Below are 14,288 nucleotides of genomic sequence, written 5' to 3' on the forward strand. Positions count from 1 at the left end.
ATTTATTACTCTGTCAGCCAGAAAGGTTCAGCTTTCTGTTGTCAGCCCAGTCCACTGCTGTACTTTGCTGATAACAAGACTGATACAGTTGCATAGTAAAGTTTTCATCATTCCTACTATAAATCTGAGTAGATAATGACTCACCAATAATTGAAGCTTTTATCCATGTCCCCAGGCTGTCATTTCTCCTTCAAATAGATTCTGGTCCTGAATTGTTAAAAATGCTTTTATTCTGCCATGTACCTGTTTTTTTTCTAGATGCCAGAAAAATGAAGCTCCCTGCTCTGTTAGAGATTTCAAACTTCAAAAATTTACATCTTATTTTATGCTACTTATTGTACTTTTAAAAGAAAACTAGAGACTGCAAATGAAATGAAATTTTTGAAGGCTTTATTACTTTTATACAGGTATTTTGTGCTCTTTAAGTAAGAGCAGTACAAACATTGTGTGGATAAAATTACTAGAAATTAGATTTTTGAGTGCTAATTGCTGTTGATAGGTGGTTCTTATGGAAGTTAATATTATGTTTGGTTTCTGTTAATACTGAAAGTGGAATTTGTTTCAGATTGAATCATTATTGTTCAGTGAATTAATTTTGGCAGTGAACCTTTGAGCTGTATTTAGGGATGCATTGTTACTTAACATTTTGAATCATTGTTACTGTTTATTGATTCTCACTGCCCTTTACTGATCATTAACTGACTATTGCAATGCAGCAGTTAGCATTTTTATGATAAGTCTTGAATTGCCATTTCTTACAAGAAGTTGTTCTACTCTACTGTACTTTCATCAGCCTACAGAATGTAACACTCTACTGTGCAGATTGTAGACAGATTTAAAGTAAATGGACAAATGTTTATTATTTGGGCATTAATTACACATCACATGTAGTGCTTTTGAGTATCATGTGTCTCTGCTTTGTTCTGCAGGTTTGCTCAAATATTTTGTTGTATTAAGTTGTTGTTATGTAAATAAAATGAAATGTCCTGGACCAAAAATAAAATGAAATGACTACTTTTTTTTTTTACCTTCTCGTACTGTCTGTTTATATCATAATGTGAAATATACGTATAATGTATATATCTTCTTCTGTTTTTCTGTTTCCCTAAATCACTTCACGTGACAACTTTTATGGTTCCTGCAATGAGGTCACAATTGATTCCTTGCATACTCTTATCAAATCCAAAGTGGTGCTGTGTCTGCTGACCTAGATGATGTTCAGAAATTGAACTCCAACTCTCTTTCCTTAAATTTATGTCTTTAGGCCACACCTGTTCAAGCTCATCCTATATTACGAAGAAGTACATAAACTGACTTACAGAAGAATTCAAAAAAGCTTCAATAAGTTGTATACACTTATTTTTGCAGGGCAGCAAATTTGTTATGGTGAATGTATGTTCACAGCAATTGAGATAAGTGTAACTGTCTTCAAATAGATTTGTGAAGAACAGACAAGTAACAACAGTAGTGAAGCAACCATCAAGTAAGGAAAACTGAAGGAAATAGACTGGAGATTTGTACACATAGGAGCGGTGTCTGTTCTGTCGGGCATTTCCAATAGAACAGACACCGCGCAGATGCACAAATATTGTCCAAAGTCATATGGGAATCAGAATTTGCAAGTAGAGTGTTTAATAGATGAGGGATGCAGCGTTGCGATGTGTGGTAAGTTGGAAATTTGAGTCAGTCAGGGACCACGTCTGGATAGCCTAAGTGGTTAAGGAAATGATATGTGAGAAGTGGTAAATCCGGGTTCGAGCCCTGCTCTGGCACAAAGTTTAACTTTTGCCATTGCATTACCACAATGTGTGGCTAGCTGTCTAGATTTCCCATCCATCCATCCTTTCCTTTTCTTTCCCATTCCTACGTTTCTTGTTTACAGATGGGAGTTACATAATGTGTATCACAGCTGTGGATTCTGTGTGGTGTCTGTTCTTTTGGACATGTCCAAAAGAAGACATCACATGCTCATATCATTGATTTGCCTCAATGGGCTAGGAGTCCATCATCTTCAGTGTGAATGCACAATCATGTTTGATTTCATGCGGGAATCTCAAAGTAGTGAGCAAAGGGAACATAGATGGGGACTGCAGATAGGTGGCTCTAGGTGAGAATGTGGGTTGGCTGAGGGGTGTACCAAGGTAGTCCACACAATTGCAATGAACACTTTGTCCTCGTGGCACAGTGGTTAATGTAACTGCCTGGTAAGCAGGAGATCCTGGGTTTGAATCCTGGTCCGGCACACATTTTCACTCGTTGCTACAGAATTCACATAAAGTTTCAATGCAGCTGATATTATAAATTCATTTCCTTTCCTTCCTAACCCCCATCCCACCTCCACCTTAAGTTTACATAATCTCAAAGGCTCTTAATGGACACACAACAGATAAGAAACACAAATGTTTCCAGAATTGTAAATGAAACCTTATATCAGCTCTCCGTACCTGGTTCTCCATAGCCTAATATGGACATGTGGTAGAACATTGTGAGCTATGAAAGACGGTTTTGTACAAAAGTAACATTACTGAAGGAGGAAAAATAAATGAAATAATTATGCTATCTGTATCAGAAATATATGATGGTATTGGATATTCCTCCAAAAGATCAAAGCAGCTGTTGTACACTCTGCCAGTAAATTGTTTACAAACTTACTTCAGCTGCATAATCACTAACAACAAAAATTCAAGCAAATCTTTTTTTAAATGGGTTTTTCATTTAAATGTAGAAAAAATGTGGGTGAAAGATATGTAGAAAGGTGAGAATAGTAGAAAAATAAATAAAAGTGTCACACTCTTTAACTCATGAGGAAATGGAAAGCTAAAGGTTGATAATGTTGCTGTTGTACTTCTCCATTTTCTGCTATGATCAAGTTTTCAGAAGTAATTTTGAGATCTCCAGAACAAAGGAATAAAGATCGCCTAAGAATAAAAAGAAACTGAGAAAGCAGTGTGTGTTATGATGTAATGAGGAAATTGCTGTATGTGGCACAGAAATGTTGTCATCAATGTACTTTTGTTTTGTTGGTAGATTTTACCAAATAATGTACATGAAGTGTGATCTTGATGGACAGAATCGTTTTGTTTGTACAGGTTGTTAAATTAGGTATGTTTGAGTGTTGTTCAAATGGAGAAACTTTACTATTGTACTGCCATAACATTCTGTGTTTTGTACAGTTTATTTCTAGTAAAAATTCATACAGAGTTTTTGAAGCTGTTACATAACAACTCTGCTCCTTGATATTAATAGTTAAAAATGGATGACTGAATTCAGTTGTGGACATACCTCTCCTGAAGATGACCCATTTGAAAGATGTCCCAAAACTTCATTCTCAGATGAAGTGCATCATATGTTGATATGATGAAATCAATAATGTTGAAGGCATATCAGAAGGAAGAGGGTGTTGTATCTTACCTTTGAGAAAACTGTGTGAAAGATTGGTCCTACACTTGTTGGATACTGAGCAAAAGCAAATGGAAAAACTATTTTGCACAAACATTTGGAGCATTTCAAGAACAATAAAACTGATTTTGCACAACAATTTCTTAATGTGGAAGATTCATAGGTCCAGCTCTCAACACACAAACAAAACATCAGTCAAGATAGTATGCGGAAGCTGATGGCCCTGCACCCTGCTGGAAGTTTAATGGTGTTTGGCTTAATGCCTGGATAAGCATCTTCTCAGTTTTTTCATCCAGCTCCAATAAAGGGGTTGTGGCAACCTGTGTTAATATTTTGCTGACCTTTTAAAACTCCACTTCAGGGATGAAATGTGCTCACCCAAAAATGATGTTGAAAGAATTGAATTAAAGGGGACAACATCAAATAATAAGTGTTTTGACCTAAATGGGACAACAGTGTAACAGATATTTTGTTTTTTTGTGTAGTATTACCTTGATTAGTCATGTTACATGATTTAAATGACATATCCTTCAACTAACGTAATACAGCAGTTCACAAAAAAGGGTGAATAAAAGTTTAAGTTGAGGCTCCCCCACACTTTGATGGTGTCCAGTTACAGTTACCAAACATTTTTGGAACATGTAGGAATGATGATAACAAAATGTTTCACACAAATGTCATGGGCATTGAATAAATCTATCAGCAGGGTGTGTGTGTGTGTGTGTGTGTGTGTGTGTGTGTGTGTGTGTGTGTTTTACCTGGCACGGTGTGCAAATCCACCATTTGTAACCAAAAACCTAATGTCACAATTTGGACACACGGTGATTTTAAATCAACAGTGCTCAATCTAACATACATCTTCATCTGATTTCATGTCCAGAAGAATTACTGGTAAAGTTATGGTATGGCCAGTTCTGTTCTGAGGTATGTTTGTCTGATGGCCTGCATTTATTCATAATGCATCTTTATGGTAATCAATACATCTTTCATGGTATATAAAAATAAAAGATTACCTTTTTGTGTTGCAAATGCACCTGCAGTATTTAAAAAAATACTTGCATCAAATTACATGTGGGGTGCTACAAACTGCAAATGATCTAGACTTTAATCACTAGGGTTACCAGGGAACAACACCTCGACAGTTTAAAACAGCTATTTTATAGACTTAGTAGGCTCAAATGTATATTTACCTACCATAGTTTTCTCCAGCAGTGTGTTCAATACCTCAGCCATATACTGAGGAAAGGTGGTCTCAGGCCCACATCAGCTCATGTGAAAGTGACTGGCAATCTCCTGGCACCCAAAGTTCTAAAGGAACTGTAGTTGCTCTTGTGGAAGATAAATTATTGTGGCAAATTTATACCAAATGCTGCATAGAGATTATCTTCTCTCAATCAGTCAAATTTCAGTGGTCCACCGCTTGTCAGGCAATGTTCTTAGGCTTAAAAAAGTTTTTGAAGTTATATCCTAGTCTGACCACATTTAGGTCAGGCTGGCATTTAGTCTTGGTTGAGGACAGATTCTTTGCATTGCTGAATAGACAGTGTGCTGTCACAAAAGTCCCCAATTGCATGGAACAACTAATTACAAAAAATGTAAAGTATTAACAGTGTAACAGTAGCTCTTCCATTGGAGGCAGTGGATATTAGTTATGGTATTAAGAAATACCATGTTTTCTTCCTGGGAACATAATTCCACCTGGTCATGGATAAGCTGCTAATTTTGCTCTTCAGCTCCCAAAGTGAACGTGCCAGATAAGGTAGCATGGTTACAGTGGCAGGCACTGTTTTTGGGTAACTCTCATTATGATATACAGTACGAGCCACTGCTCAGCACAGCAGTGGTGACACCCTGGCAAGTCTACTGATGGGTTCTGATGTCAAGTGTGATAAACAAGAGGTGTTCTGGATGAATTATTCATGATACCTACACCCAGAGATCAGGGCCTGATGCTTTGCAAAGTCGCACATTATGTGTGTGATAGTTGGTTGGACTACCTCCCCAAAGCTATGGAACCAGCACTATGGATCTATTTCTGAATTCATCACGGACTCAACATTAATCAGGTGTCTTTCTGCTAGCCACAGAAGAATCAGAATGCTGACTGAGTTGGGATTCTGACTACAGTATGGCCTCACATCTTCATATTACAGTCCATGGGTGCGGGGGTGGGGGGGGGGGGGGGGGTGGGGGGGGGGGGTGAGATGTTGAAGATGTACATGTCATGGTGTATATTGTCTGGGATTGATGCCAATATTAAACATGCAGTCTGAGCATACCAAACGTCCACGTGAAACCAAGCAGATCTGGCAGAATGTTTCTCCCCATAGCCCACAATTGATCACATGTGGAACTGCATGTACATCTACTTTGGATACCTGTTCCAGTGGGGTAAATGGTTACTGGTTGTAGACACACTGTCTGGTTTCCCCACATGTTGCCTGGATGTCATTGACATCAGCAGCTACAGTTCAGATACTAGCGACGATCTTTGCCATTGTATCCGATGAGTGCCAAAAGTTAACAATGGGCAAGTTCTGCTTCTCTTGCCAGTGGAATGGTGTAGCTATCTACCTCCATTTCTTAGTACTCTGATTCAAACTCAGATGGAGAGTGTTTAGTCAGAATCTTCACGGCCCAAATAAACAAAATGACAATGACAGTGGTCTCTGAGAAAGCTGTGACAACTTTCCTCACTTTGCATGGATCCAGTATTGTACATTGTTGTAGCTCAGAAGAGATGCTGCACAGGCACATGTATTGTACCACTTTTGGTTGCTTGCACCAAATCCAGCAAGTCCGCTTGTCAGAACAAGGCCGATACTAAGATATGGGTGCTCTAGTCTGAGCCCATATGGATGGCCATACACGGGGATGGACTTCGGTAATCACTTGCCCAAGGGTCCATCAAATGTTTGAAGCGTGACAATAATATCTTGTGCAACATTGCAGTCAGCTCTGCAAACACCTGAAGATTATGTCCCCTCATCAGGTCCGAAGTAACAAACTGAAACCGCTACAATTCCTGGGTATGCCTCACAGCCAGCGCAGACTTACGCACACCAATCACCCCCTCCCACCATTCCCCTATGCTCCTCCCCCAAAGCCCCCGCCCCCCCCTTCCTCCTCCGCTAGGCAAGCTATTCCATCCTTGTTCAATATTAACAAATGATGTTACTGACAGATGAGAAACCAAAATCTTCATTTTCTACCCCTTAAAGTTTTGAGGTACTTCATTAGTTGAATCTACAACATACTAGTCTTTTATAAGAATAACTTTTACATTGCTGAATAGTAATCATTGGTGTCTGTGAAGCATTACCTACAGGTATATTCACACATCAACAAAAGCTTTGCATCACCCTGATATGTTGTGCAGGTGTATTGCTGTTGCAACAGTTCCTGTACCAATCAGAAGGTCAACCCTGACATTGTTTGTAAACATATCCACACTTACCATGAGCATTACCTACAGATAGAATGCTACACTCAGATGGACTGCAGCATTTCAGTTGAAAGTAAAGCACCACTATGGATGAGTTAGAGGCACCTGTGGAACAACAGAGTGAACATTCACTGTGTCACAAAGGTCAATTGTGAGCAGTGATGGAGTTGGCATCATCACATCATGCACAGAAGGCTTGTCAACCAGTGATGTGCTGTGGACATGGAATTGGTTCCAATTGGCAGATAGACTGCTCCAGAACTGAATTCAGTGTTTGAAGAGGATAAGGATGTCATGTATCGCATCAAACTGTTAAGAGACAATTGTATCACATGAATCTCCATTCCAATTACCAAGGTGAGCACAATGTTGTACGCCACACCACCATGGACTCCATTACAGATGGGCAAGGAATCGTGCAGAATGTATACCGCAGGATTGGCATTGCATGTTATTTATGGATGAAACTTTGATCCGTTTATACCCTGATAGTCACAGACAGCTTGTTCAGAGACATCATGTTAATATCGAACACCTCTAACCCGGTGTCCCACATTTACAAGAAGATGGTGGTGGAGTGATGTTCTGGGCTGGCATTGCATGGGGCCACTGGCTGCAGTGTTTTGGGATCAAAAATGTGTCCTACTCATCGACTTTGTCTAGAGGGAAGACCATTAATGTAGCAGCCTACTGTCAGACTCTTCACCGAGTAAACTACGCTAATCAGAACAAATGGTGTGGATTGTCATCCAGCAGCATTATGCTTTTTCATGATAATACCTGCCCGTATTCTGCTGAGTTAAAGGATTTTCTTCGGAAGTGGGAAGTTTTTGAACAACCACCATATAACCCAGACTTGGTCCTGAGCGATTACAATCTTTTTCCTCCACAAAGAAGTGCCTCTTTTTTGTTGTGGGAAAAAAAAGAAACACTAGGGAAAAGATAATGAACTGGAAGAGATTCCACTAGCTGAGTGTGCGGAAGAAATAGGAAAGCTTGTGGTGCACAACAAACATTGAATTAGACTTTGGTGACAGTATCACTCAACATTTCTTTTACATGTAATATTCTTCTACGTAGATGCCATCACATCTTGTTGCCTTAAACCAGCATTGTGACAAAGCATTATTCCCTGTTGGTAAAAGCTTTTGTCCTGTACTCATAGCCACATTTTCCTGCATGAAATATGCTTGCATGATCTTCGAAGTGTGTCCCACAGAGAGAACCCTTGACTGGCCTTAACAGTTGGAAGTCCAAGTGCAGCAGTGGCTGTGAGAGAATGTCCCAAATGTGGCTGATCAAGGAGCTCAGTTTCTCGACTCCCTGTTGCTTTAACTCTCTTTATCCATTGCCCAGCAGTACTATCAACAGAATCATCATTATCATACACTACAGGAAAACCAGAAAAGAAAAGAATTGAAGTATTTGAGATATGGTGTTCCAGAAGGACACTGAAAAATAATTTTATTGATAAGATAAGAAATGAGGAGGTGCTACACGGAATACGTGGGGAAATGAATAAATGGAAAACACTGACTAAAAGAAGGGGCACCATGCCTAGACTTGTGTTAAGCCATCAATTGAATAACTTTCTTGGTATCAGAGGAAACTGCAGAGAACCAAAATTGTAGGGGAACACAGAGATTGGAATATGACCATCAAGTAATTGAGGTTGTTGTTTGGTAACTCTGAGGTAAAAGGGTTGGCAAATGTGAGGAGGTTGTCATGGGGTCACATCAAATGAGTTAGAAGACTTTTTTTGGATGTTGGGAGAGGAGGGGGGGGGGGGGGGGGGAGGTGATGGAAACTAGAAGTCAACTTCTTCAAATAATTTATTGTTACTTCTAAAATTTAAAATGATTTTACTGTCTATATTATAAATATTAGACTGAACATAATCTTCTCAGCCAGAGATGCCAGATGCTTATATGGGTACAGAATAAATGAACTGGGCGCACAATGAAATTATGCAATAACTATTAACTGTTTATAGAAATATACATGAAAAGTAATATAAATGAAAAGTTTACCATTAATTGTAATTATATTATATTTTCAGATAAACAGCTAATGTACTTTCACAGTATTTGATAGAACATTAATTCTTTCATATAACATCTCTTGTATAGATACCTTGCAGTGAACAGTGACATTTTTACAATTTTACAGACTGTAGTAAATGTTTGTGGATAGTAACTTACATGTAGTTTAGAACTGAAGGATACAATTTAATACTGGAGAGAAGCCTAGTACCGGTACATGCAAAATGATGATTGTCGTGGTATTGTGTGGCAGCTATCAGATGGACCCAAGTAGTATGGTTTCAATGTGAGTATAACAAGTGGTAGTTTTTATTTCATTTTCTTGCCTGTATAGATATCCTGTATCATTGATTCTATTCAACAAGTCTACTAATGAAGCAAGATGCCAATGATGAGTCTTCATTTCTCTTATTTTGATCTTCCGGCCTTGCCTATTATTTCATACCACACCATTTGTTGAAGATGTGATCATTTTCTCTCTGTTTCCAAGTTGTGGAGCTTTTTCCAGATATGAAAAAGCATGGAAACCAGTTTGTACTGCATAAAGCATGCTGATTTTCAGAAACTTTATTGTTTTATAACTACCAACTGATAGTTCATCATGGTTTACCAAATACTATGCTCGTGGTTTTATTTTGAGCAACAAAACACCTCTTTCAATCATGAATAGTGACAAAAGCAAAGAAGATTATTCATCAAGCAAATTAAGGAAAATTAGGAACTAATGGTATGGTAATTTTATTATTGCCATGTGCAATGGAAAAAAAAATCAAAATATATTGTCACCATCTAATTTGATACAGGAATGCTACATAAACAATTCCTCTTACCGTATATTCATAGATACAGGTTCTTCAGTCACTACAGTTTATTGATTATCTATGAACAGTAGTCAAACAGCACACAGACAAGCAGTGATACAGAAAGGTGGTAATTTGCGTGAACCACAAGTTATAACAAATATTAAATAAAGAATTTGTGGACACTAATGTAAGTAGGAAAGTTTCGCTGTAATAATGATGTTCAGTATCCAGAAAGCACTGTGACATACTGATATAAGAATCTGTATTAACTCTGAATATGGTGATGAAAAAGTGGTTATTTGTCTATGTGGTTTCTCGTACAAAGAAGGAATGATGTTCCATGATAGAATATAGCTTAGCAGTGTTTTGAAGTAAGCACTAGACTAGTTTGAAAGGACACGCATGTTCTGCATAGAGTTTTTTAAATAATCAACTTTTTTCTGTTATGACTGCAGGCTTCCATCAAATTACAGTAGATATAAATATAATAAAAAGGCGGAAATAAACTTTCCATCAGTTTCTGATACCTCTGTTTAATTTTTAGTGGCAAAGTGAAATTGAACCACCTCTAATTTATTTTGATCAGAAATTGCAAACTGTAGTAATATTTTTTTTCCTTTACTGATGAATTACACCAGAGAAGTAAAGCTGGAACCACTGTGGAATGCCTTTATAAACAATGAGATAATATTCAAATGTTGACTATTATATGTGAGGTGCCACTATTCATGATGCAATTTATGTTTTGTGCTGATGTCAAATAATAATAAGTGGTTCTTCATAATTTTGTGTGTCATAAAACAGATATGAACTTTCTGATTCTGTCATATCTTCTTCATGTTATTTAGTAGCCAAATTGTACACAAGTTTGAAATCAATTAACATTTAACACATCGTTCCCTCAGTCTTTTAGGAATGACAGTTTGTGGACTTGCTTGGTGCCATTCCACAAATGTCTCACAACCATCACTGCTGAAATATGAAAAAGAATGAAGGTATGGGAAAGAGGCAATGTGAAATGCTGTAACATGTAATGACCTGCTAAACACAATTAAATATGTAGCTGGTTTTTAAAGTCACGCAATAAATTAAAAGTGTATATTTATGGATGACATGAACAAGATTGTTTCTGCTTTGTCTACTTCTCACTTATGAACGGAGCTAGCAATTTTGACTGCTAGTTGATTTTCAAATGATTTTGCATCTCCTCAGAATATTTAATTCCTAACTGGCATGATAGGCCACTTTTGGAAAAAAAGACAGATGTGAATGTAATTAATGCAAAATGAAGGTAGACCTGAGTTAAGGGCTTCTCACCTCATGGTACAGTGTACCCTTTCTTCAATAATATTCAATAAAATAATGAGAGTAGAGGTAGCTGAGACTGTAATGTTTGAGTAATTTAGTCTGGTACGGAAGATAGCAACCAAGACAAACCTTTAGTTCAAGTAGAGCATCCAACACATTTAGCAATGAATTATACATTAAGTTATTGTCAATTACTTACGAAAAAGTAATTTTTAAGATGAAAAATGAAGTCGACAGAACATCATAAAACAAGAGAAACTAAAAAATATCTCCAAATGGTTTAAATACATGTTTAACAAATCAACTGTTTCTTTCCAAACACTTTTATGAATGCAATTATCCATGGTGACTAAGACGAGCTTGATTTTAGGTATTCTCATAAGTAGTAGATTGGTCTCTGTTTGTTTATTCTATTTCTGCCACTGAATGAGAAATATCATAATTTGTAACTATTTAATTTATCAATGTTAATGTATTGTAATTACTTTATTGTCTATCCTTCATTAGTTATTCCATCATATGTTACTTCAAGAAAATTGTCAAAAGTTTAGCATAAACAGTTGTTAATAAATGAAGCATTATTTTAAGAAAACTTTAGTAAGTTCCCAAACAGTTTCAACTAAGCACCAGCTTTCATCACTTTTTTTATTATATTATTCTAAATGCACTGGTAAATTTATCATGATTATTCGTATACTGTGCTCTTTTTTACAGTGACAGGAAATGATGTACAATATTAAGAAAGAAATTAATGTGTCAACATAAATCAGTTTCTCACATCTGTCTACATTGTACATAATTTCTGAGATAATTAAAAGTACTACATATATCATGCAAGTACTAAATTGCAAGTACATTTAGTCAAGAGTGATTCAAAAATCAATACCAATATCAAATTTTTACCAAACTTTGTAGAGTAGAGATAAAAGACATATCATTTGTGTCCCAAGCCTGATGGTTTTAGTGCTGCAGAAATTTCAAATATGATATTACAGAGAAAGATGAGGCAGCTTAGTACAAACTGTCTATATCTGATACAACATTTAGGTTTTTCTGGTTTTGCAGTGTGCCTCATGACACCATCTATTAACAGTATTGATGTATGGAACCTTCCAGGATAGTTACCAATGTTTGTTTTGTTAGATGTGAAGTAGTGAAGCTTCTAGTATTAGAATTATGTTGTACTTCCCTACATATGCAAGAAATTGAAATGTGTTGCTAATGTTTAGTGTCTGGGGTACAGTGTATGGTTGCAGCATAAGAGAAAATCTTATTCTTTTACACTATCTAAGAGATTGGCACTGAATGTTGAACCACCATGCACATTACTAAATGTATTCACTCATAAATACAGTTTATTTTAGCTGCTCTGTTTTCAATGAACATATCTTTTCTTAAAAAGTATAGATTTGATCATTCCATACCATGTCTTCTGTTCTAGTATTTCAGGTTGTAAAGATCTTTCACCTATATCTGAAAAGTGATGCTCACTGCGATCATAACATGAACTGGATACAATGTCAAGTTCATCATTTGGCACCCATGTTTGAAAAAGTTTTGAATTATACCGAAAACTAGTCAAATTTTGATGCTGATTCAATCGATGCCACAGTTTCAGATCTAGATTCCATCTTCTTCTTGAAGCCTTCAATGTGTCATTACTTTCTTTTCTTGTGTTTAATATATTTTTTGAAGGAGATAAGACTAATTCATTTTCATTACAATCTCTTTGACCTCTTGAAGACTGTACCCTTGGTATGAGGTTTAGCTTTCTCAGTTCATTGTTTAATTCATTTATTGTGCCACATTCATCTGATCTTGCAATGTTTCTGTTGTTCATGTTATTGTTGTCTGGGAACTGGAAAAAAAAAAGGAATACAAAGGCAGTAAATATTTATACTTTCAAAAATGTAACTTTTATACAGTGCTGTAATAAAATCATCAGTTTTTATGCACAAAATATGAGTGTAAATATTACTTTCTGATCTCTAACTATCACATTCTATCCTCATTATTTTTTAAATCTCACTTTGTTTCCTAGAATCATATAGATCAGTGCTGGGCAAATGTGAGACTTGGAGCACAGGTGCTTGCTTAGGCTTGCATTGCTTGCAAATTCTATCACCATTATTTTTTATATCTCACTTTGTTTTCTAGAATAGTGTAAATCAGTGCTGGGGAAATGTGAGACTGAGAGCACAGGTGCTTGCTTAGGCTTGCATTGCTTGCTTGAGGCTCACCCTCCACCACACCTGGCTGTCTGGAGTTCCTCCTTCACTCCCCTACCCATGCTTGCACTGCTTGTTTCATCTGTGGCAATGTGATCTGTTGCTTTTGTGTTATAGCATTGTCTAGATTGAGGTCTCATTTATGGTAACAAGATGGAACTATTGAGAAGAAAATGGTTCAAGAGGAGTTGAGATTCTAAATTTCAAAATCTAATGATTCCTTATACATCCGCCAACAATGTGAAGAAAGTCTTTATTGAAACATGAAGCCAGATTTCAGTGTTTGTTTTCTAATATAAAACCTCTTGGGCTAAGACAGCCTACAAAGACATAAGTTAGTACTCATGCAGGTATGTGAGGTGTTACCCAAAAGAAACCCAACTTATTTTTTTGAACTTATTAATTCACATTTTAAGCATTTTAAACACAAATCTTCATTTCCCTTCAAAGTACTCTCCACTTGCACTAAGACACTTGTTTAAGCCTTCGTTCAATTTTTTCAAAACATTGTTTAAATTCATCTTTTGTTATTCCTGACAGCACCACCATCCTTTTTTTCTTTGTGTCAGCAATATCAGCAAAATACTTTTCTTTCATGTCTCTTTTAATTCTAGGAAACAAAAAAAAGTTGCATGGGGCAAGGTCAGGTGAGTATAGGGGTCATAACATTTTTGATGAAGAACTGTAATACAGACAGGGCTGTGTGAGCAGAGACATTGTCATGATGGAAAAAACCAGTCATCCGACTGCCCAAATCAGGCTGCTTCCACCACACACTGTTGCACAATCTTTTCAAAACTTCCAAGTAGAAAGCCTGGTTAACTCTCTGACACTGAAGAAAACTGTATGACTCTTCTAAAAAAAAAGTTAAAGTCTTCCACTGGCTTGATTGTTGCTTTGATTCAGGATCATAAGCATAGCAACATGTTTTATAACCTGGCAGTCAACAGTTGTGGCACAAATTTGGCTGCCACCCTTCCCATTTCCAGATCTTCCATCACACTATATTGCACTGAACCCCAAGTCACTCCCGACAGCTCCACAAGTTCTTCAGTGGTCCATC

Source organism: Schistocerca piceifrons, chromosome X, assembly GCF_021461385.2.
Source record: "Schistocerca piceifrons isolate TAMUIC-IGC-003096 chromosome X, iqSchPice1.1, whole genome shotgun sequence".
In the NCBI taxonomy this organism is placed as follows: domain Eukaryota; kingdom Metazoa; phylum Arthropoda; class Insecta; order Orthoptera; family Acrididae; genus Schistocerca; species Schistocerca piceifrons.